Consider the following 7,803-nt stretch of genomic DNA (forward strand, 5'->3'; position numbering starts at 1 on the left):
TCATCTATAAGTTAGATTGTGCCTCTTTTAGCTCTTTTTATTGATAATAAGTTATGCATTTAATAAAATAGTTCATAATTTTTTAGAGACAATGTCTAAGTATTAAATATTTTGCAGTTTTATGGTTAAATTCTCGCCAATTTTTTTTGGTCAAATCTTTTTCTTTTGTTGTTTAAAATATGTTGTTGATTACATATACAGATTCCGCACTTTGAAAAATGCTTGAGCCACTTAAATTATGCAGACTTCACCACTAAAACATGTGATTCCAACAAATTTCTACCAAATTTTAAACAAATTCAAACGTAACAACCTATATAATAACCTACCCATTATACTTGCTTCATAAACATTGAATAAAGTTATAATTTCAACAGTGTACAAAAAGGCAACGGCTCCAAAATCCTATCCAGTTACCTAGTGGTGTTGTAATTGACAACCGATCAATGCAAGGCAATACACATAGTAAATGCGTCTTTGTCATTCTTTTATGGAAAACCATGGTGTTGCTTTCTGCACCATTTCTCACGTTGGCGATGGATACGTGTAAAACACAGGGCATGTATCTTGAAATTTCTAAAAGTCTACTTCGGAGTGTGCAATTTTTTTATGAACTCTCTTAATTGGCCGTAGACCCGTGACGATTTGACAATATAAACTCTCCGGGCTAGGATCAGAGAATATAAGCATGCAGTCTGATTAATGTATGCAGGCGAACGTAAGTGATGGATTCTGCGCAAAGTCCAGATGAGAATGCGGGCGGTTTTACATCTCGAATTATCAGATTACTCTTCCTCAGCCCGTTGGCGTTGGGCGTGGATTTTGTGGTGAGCTTCTTGGTCGTGCTGTTCACAGCCAGAGGAATTGTGCCATATATCCTCGTGCCATATATCCTCCTCCCACTTCATGGCAGCTTATTTGTTTCTTTTGTTGCCTGGCAATTGATCTCCGGGTGGCAGAGAACGCGGAAACAAAAATCTACTCCAAAAGATATTGAAGGTGCCAATGAATTCGACCGAGAATATCTGAAGAATCTGACTGGACTTCCTGCAATATTCACTTACCAGGCCATTGAGATCGCGACAGGCGGATTCAGCAAAGAGATTGGGAAGGGAGGATTCGGCACAGTTCATGAAGGAATTTTGAAGGATGGTACACCGGTGGCTGTGAAATGTCTGGTAAACCAGTCCAGGCAGGGACTATCAGAATTTTGTGCAAAAATCGCCACCATATCGTCCATCAATCATTCCAATCTTGTGAGATTGCATGGTATTTGTGTGGAAGGTGATCATCGTATTCTGGTTTACGAATTCATGGCCAACGGGTCTCTTGATAAATGGCTTTTCGGCTCAGACAAGAATCTGGATTGGAAAACTAGATATTCTGTTGCTCTCGATACCGCTCGGGGACTTGCTTACCTGCACGAGGAGTCGAGGCTTTGTATTCTGCATCTGGACGTTAAACCTCAGAACATTCTGCTGGATGAGGATTTCAAGCCGAAAGTGTCCGATTTCGGCATGGCGAGATGTCTAAATAGAGATATAGAAAGCCACCTGGTTACAGCCGTGAAGGGTACGCCTGGATACATGGCGCCGGAATGGCTTTTGGCAGCAGGAATCACGGCTAAGAGCGATGTCTTCAGCTACGGGATGGTACTACTTGAGATTATCAGCGGGCGCAGGAACGTCGATAATACTCGGGATTCGGACAACTGGTATTTTCCTTCCATTGCTTTTAACAAAACGAGGGAAGATAAAATGGAAGAGTTAATCGAGAGTGCATTGGAATTCCAAAGGCCAGAGGATTTTCAGGAGGCTTACCGGTTGATAAAGACGGCGTTATGGTGTATCCAAAGCAATTCGGCGCTAAGACCTTCGATGGCAACAGTGGTACGAATATTAGAGGGGAACTTGGAGATAAAGGATCCTCCATTAGACTGCACATTTCCTTTTGCCCCTTCCGCAGATTATGTGAAGTCCACCAGCGATACCACTCCATCCATGGCTGAGTAAAACGGTAAATGGACCCAGGCATGCCCTGTGAATGCACCCAAAGGGTAGCTCAATTTGGGAATGGAAGAGTTGCTCGAGTTTTTCAATCGGAAAGCTGAGTCTCCCTTGGGTTCGCCCGTGGATTCTGCTCTTAGTAAGCCTGTCGATATTCACTTTATATTAGTTTGGCGTTATATATAGTAGTAGTATGAAACAATTTCGCAGAATTAAGGGCTTTGATCATGTTCATTCTTTCCAAGTATTTGGAGACGAGGTTGGTTCTCAACTAGGTCGCTAGACCAATAAGATGTAACAATGGGATGATTTTGCATCTTGTTAATGAGATAAGATGTAACAATGGGATGATTTTGCTTCTTGTTAATGAGATAGTTTAAAACACTGCTTTAATATGTTGATTATTTTTCATGTTTACAAAGAAGTTAATACTTAGGGCAACTTTTTCTCTAAGAATCATGGGATTTTGGATGATTTAGGAGTCTCAAAAACACACATATTATGTGTGATTTTACCTTTTTGGATATCTCGCAAGTAGGTTTGGATATCTATTCTTGTAATACTTCTCAAATGGCTGTCAACCAAATTTTAGATAGATCAGTGAGATTTAAATACATGATGTAAATGCAAATTTATTTTTAGATAGGAAAAATATATAATATTTGAAAATTTGATATATATAAATTTTTAATTTATATTTATATTTTATTATAAAAAAATGTTATATTAATGAGTTACACTATTTTGGGCATTTAATATTAGTATATTATAGTATTGGTTCATCGTAACAAAGTCTAAAGAATCTCTAAAATAAAGTAGAGTGAATTTCAATGGAATCTTGCTATATTTCTTTTAATTGTATATGTGATTAAATTACATATTAATTTGAATGATACAAATTTCCACAATTATTTATATTGTGAGAATCCTTTGAAAATAAAGTGTGGGTAAACATCTGCACAATTTAGTTCCAAAAGATTCTGAGAGGGTAAACATCTATACAATTTGTTTGTGAAAAATTCTAACATTTACATATTAATTACTTTTTATAATTAATAAGTTAGTTAACTTTAATGATTTTTTTGTTTAATTTTGATAATGTGAGATGTATAATAATGTACTTGTTTTTCATGATTTTTTGGCATTTACCAACCACTTTATCTATATAGTAAACATCTATACAATTTGTTTGTGAAAGATTCTAACATTTACATATTAATTAATTTTTATAATTAATAAGTTAGTTAACTTTAATGATTTTTTTGTTTAATTTTGATAATGTGAGATGTATAATAATGTACTTGTTTTTCATGATTTTTTGGCATTTACCAACCATTTTATCTATATAACTACACTAATCAAAGAAAGAACTAGACTTACCTCTCTCTCTCTCTCTCTCTCTCTCTCTCTCTCTATATATATATATATATATATATATATATAAGAGATAGAGTTTATATTTTTATTTATAGTCAAAATAAAAGAAGTTGAAAGTACATGTGGCAACATTCATATGACAATTAGTCCATCAAAAATAAGCATGAATAGGCAGATACATCATGAGTAATTATAATAAAAAATAAACTGCTATAAGCTCAAAAAAATAATCACTTGAATTTATCTTCTTGGTTCTCACAGTAAAAAAAAAATTGTATGTCCATATATAATTAGAAATAAAAAACAAAGAGCCAAGCTTGGAAAAACCAACTTTGTTTCATGATATCTTTCTTAGATGTCATTTATATATAATTAGAAATAAAACCAAAGAACCAAGCTCAATAAAACCAAAAGAACTTTGATTCACGATATCTTGCTTAGATTTTTCGGTCTATTAGAATCATGTTGCCTATAGATTTGTTAAAAAAAAGGAGGTATAGATGTAAGAAGGATGTATACATTATCAATATATATTATCCAAAAATGAAAGTGTTGGAAACATATAAGCTAATGGGGTAAATAAATGTGCTAGTTACACCTAGTGCGATAGTTGGTGAAACTAGATGGTGCCTTCATTATTCTCTTTGATTTCCCACTATCCTTAATCCAGTGGAAGTTCTATTTTTGAAGGTTGACATCTTGTTTGTTTCTGTTATATGCACATATGAGTGAAAGATATATGAGGAAAGGAGACATATTTCTAAAGATATTGATGGAGTGGATGGAGCATATATTTTTTGAGTCTGTAAACTCCTTGCATCCATTTTATAACAACTAAATAGTCCCCATATATATTTATCGCAGTAAGATGTGGATAAGAAGCTAACTATAGTAGGAGCTTGAGAGTAAAAAACTTAACATAATTGTTTGTAGCATGTTCAATATTGCAAGAAAATGAGAAGAAGTGTGATTTGATCTATTGAATGGTGCCTCATGCACCTCCCATTAATGGATTTTGCTAAGATGCCTGATCAAAAATATCCCATGGTCTGGAGTTTAAAATTTCCACTTTAGTCATATTTATGATATGAGTAGTTGAGGGAGGTTGTGTTAGGGATGATAGTAAAGCAAGGCAATTTATAGATACTTGGATATGAGATTGAAGTTGATTTTCAAAGATGGACTTGTTTCTATCCATCCAGATGCCACCAACAAATATGCAATGGGAGTGCTTGAAAGTATTTTGGAGGCATTTTTGCCATCCAATATTTGGGGAATTCATCCACTAAGTCACTGTGCCATGATGGGATGTTACCTGAAAATTTCTTTACCTCTTCCTAGACTCTAGTATATATATCTATATCTATATATATATATATATATATATATATATATATATATATATATAATTCAAATAAATAGAACATGAAGTCAAATAAGTGGATATAGTAGTGCTTGGTACAACAGATATAGTAGTTCTTGCACCCTGGTATATAGTAAAATATGATGGATGGTCAACTACTTCCTGATCAAGTACATATGTTGAACTCAGCTAAGGTGGAGGACTAAGAGGTAACTGGTCTAGAGTAGAAGGCGAATGATCTACAGGAGAAGGTAGTTGGCCTGATCTATTAGGAGAAACATATGGAACATCCTCTAGCTCTGGCATCTCATCATGTGGCAAATCACAAGTAGGTGAACTAACAGAAGGATCACCGATCACCTAACGAACATGATCCAATGGTGTGGAGCCACAAGAAGCATCAACATCACCATCCTCATCATCATGATGATTATCATCATCATGATGATTATCATCATCATGATGATCATCATGAGCATTATCATCATGATCACCCGCATCTAATGGATGTGTTGCTGCATGATGCCCTCCAACCCTCATCGCTGCTAGTAAACTACTAGCTCTAATAACATGCCACATAACAGACATCAAATGCTACGAATATTCCCTGTAGAGATCCATGGACATCATACCTATGTTGATATCTCGAGGCCTCAGAGGGTGGTCTTCCAGTCAAACTAAAGATATGGCCAATCTATGACAGTATTCCATCCAAAATCGCATGGTAGTCTTCCACCCCCGAACACCCACACTACCCCAAGGATGTGCCTCACCCTCTTGGACCTTGCCCATCTCCTCATCCCCTCCATCCCACAGTGGGGGAGGAAGCATGTCCCCATCATATGAGATGATCTCTAAAAAATATATTGTACATACAAATAATTAGTCAGTTTCATTAAACAAATTAATAAAACAAGTTAAAGAACATACTATAATAAATTTTATTCAAATTCATTAATGCAAGAAAATGAAACTAGATTAATTTAAAGAAAAAAATATTATTACATCTATCATGTCGAGGCTCAATCTTCATGAATAAGGTGTTGGGATACCCTCTCCAATCAATCCCCATGTATGAATATGCCATCATGACAAATGAATGGTCATCCAAATTGGCTAGTAGTTCGAATGCCTCATCTAAAATCCTGGCCAGAAGCTTTGGCATACCCCTCTTGGGAATCATTTTCCCCCACATGTGCATATGGGCCTCATTGATTGGCCTTGGAGGGCGACGATAAAATGTAGACCTTGTCTCCATAAAACTCTCAAAAAATAAACAAAAAATATTGGGAGAAAAAGGGAAACTCTTCCTCGCCTATCTCGACAACAAACGACATATATCTAAAGCCATGCAAAACTACCTCAAAAAAATGGGAGTCTATTTAATGCAACGTGGCACTTGAGTCAAATAATCAACATAATACAAAAAAGGGAAACTAATACGCTACCCATCACTAGAAGAATGTTCAATGGTGTTGATTAATAATGAGACACACCTAGCCTCCTCTCTAGAAAAAGAATAAATTTGTAGTTTTCGACCATGGACCTGAAAATTTGATGGACGAACTGCGTGAGGCCCAACATATCCATGAGTGTGTGCAAGTTTAATTTTATATGGAACACCATGGGGGACATCAAGGAACTGGGGGAAATCCTCTTATCTCTTGGATAGTGGGCCTATACCACAACACAAAACTGATACGAAAAGCCTACTGCTAGACATTCCATTCGCAGATCACATGCACCAATAAGGCAGAGTACACTTTCAGGGATGTACCCTCCTCATAGTACGTGAGGAGGCCTACATTCCTCAAAAGCACTCGAGTCACTATATTAATAGGGCAAGGGTATAAATCCGTCTCCCTCTCTCTGGTTTCTTATGGTTGAACCATATTGTATGGGTTTTCCTGCTGCGCTTACTCCTTATTTTTCTCCCTTTCCTGATGTCACTGGTACATGATTGAAACATCTATTTATAACTATGGAAACATAACTTTCAATTGTAAAAAAAAAAAAGTTACCAGTGCACTGAGACCTTCAATGGAAACTGTGGTGTGAATATTAGTGGGGGACTTGGAGAAAAAGGACACTCCATTCACTTGCAGACCTCCTTTTGCCCCATATGCTGGTTATTTGAGGCCGACGAGTGATACCATTCCATCCATGGCTAAGTAAAATTGTAAATGGATGCAAGCATGCCCCTTGAATGCACCCAAAGGGTTGCTCAATTTGAGAATGGAAGAGTTGCTTCAGTTTTTCAATATGAAAGTTGAGTCTCCATTAGGTTCACGCGTACAGTCTGTTCTTAGTAAGCAATTTGATATTCACTATATATTAGTTTGGCATTATATATAGTAGTGTTATGAAACAATTTTGCAGAATTAAGGGCTTTGATGTTCATTCTTTCCAAGTATTTGGAGACTCAGGTTGGTTCTCATTTGGGTCGCTAGACCAATAATATGTAACAAATTGATGATTTTGTTTCTTGTTAATGAGATAATATGTAACAATTAGATGATTTTGCTTCTTGTTAATAAGATAGTTAGTTTAAAGCACTCCTTTAATATGTTCACTATTTTTCATGTCTACAACGAAGTTAATACTTAGGGGGGATTTTTCTCTAAGAATCATGGGATTTTGGATGATTTAGGTCTCAAAAACACAAATTCCATGAGTATTATCATAGAATTTTCATTGGGTCTATGATGCATCAGATGTTTGGATTTTTTGCTATGGATTTTTAAAGTGGTTGTATATAAATGAATTAAAAGAGCAATTTTATGTTTCTTTTCTTGTATCAACATATTATATGTCATTTTACTTTTTGGATATAACAAACTTATATCTGGATATCTATTCTTGTAATACTCTTCCACTGGCTTTCTGCCAAATTTTAAATAGATTTGTGAGATCGACATACATGAATATATGGTGGACATGTATATGAAAATGTGAATTTATTTTTTGATAGGAAAAATAAACAATATTTTGAAATTTGATATATATAAATATTTATTCTCTATTTATTTTTTTATTATTAAAAAATGTTATATTAAT

General features: G+C 35.2%; 1 pseudogene; it reads left to right on the plus strand.

The window, feature by feature from the left end:
• Nucleotides 1–725: 725 nt before the first annotated feature.
• LOC149209388 (G-type lectin S-receptor-like serine/threonine-protein kinase SD2-5 pseudogene) lies at nucleotides 726–2,244 on the plus strand (annotated as a pseudogene).
• The last annotated feature ends 5,559 nt before the right edge of the window (nucleotides 2,245–7,803 follow it).

The sequence above is a fragment of the Pinus tabuliformis genome, chromosome 1_2 (genome assembly GCF_031772625.1).
Source record: "Pinus tabuliformis cultivar Carrire ecotype Pingquan chromosome 1_2, CPIR1, whole genome shotgun sequence".
NCBI lineage: Eukaryota > Viridiplantae > Streptophyta > Pinopsida > Pinales > Pinaceae > Pinus > Pinus tabuliformis.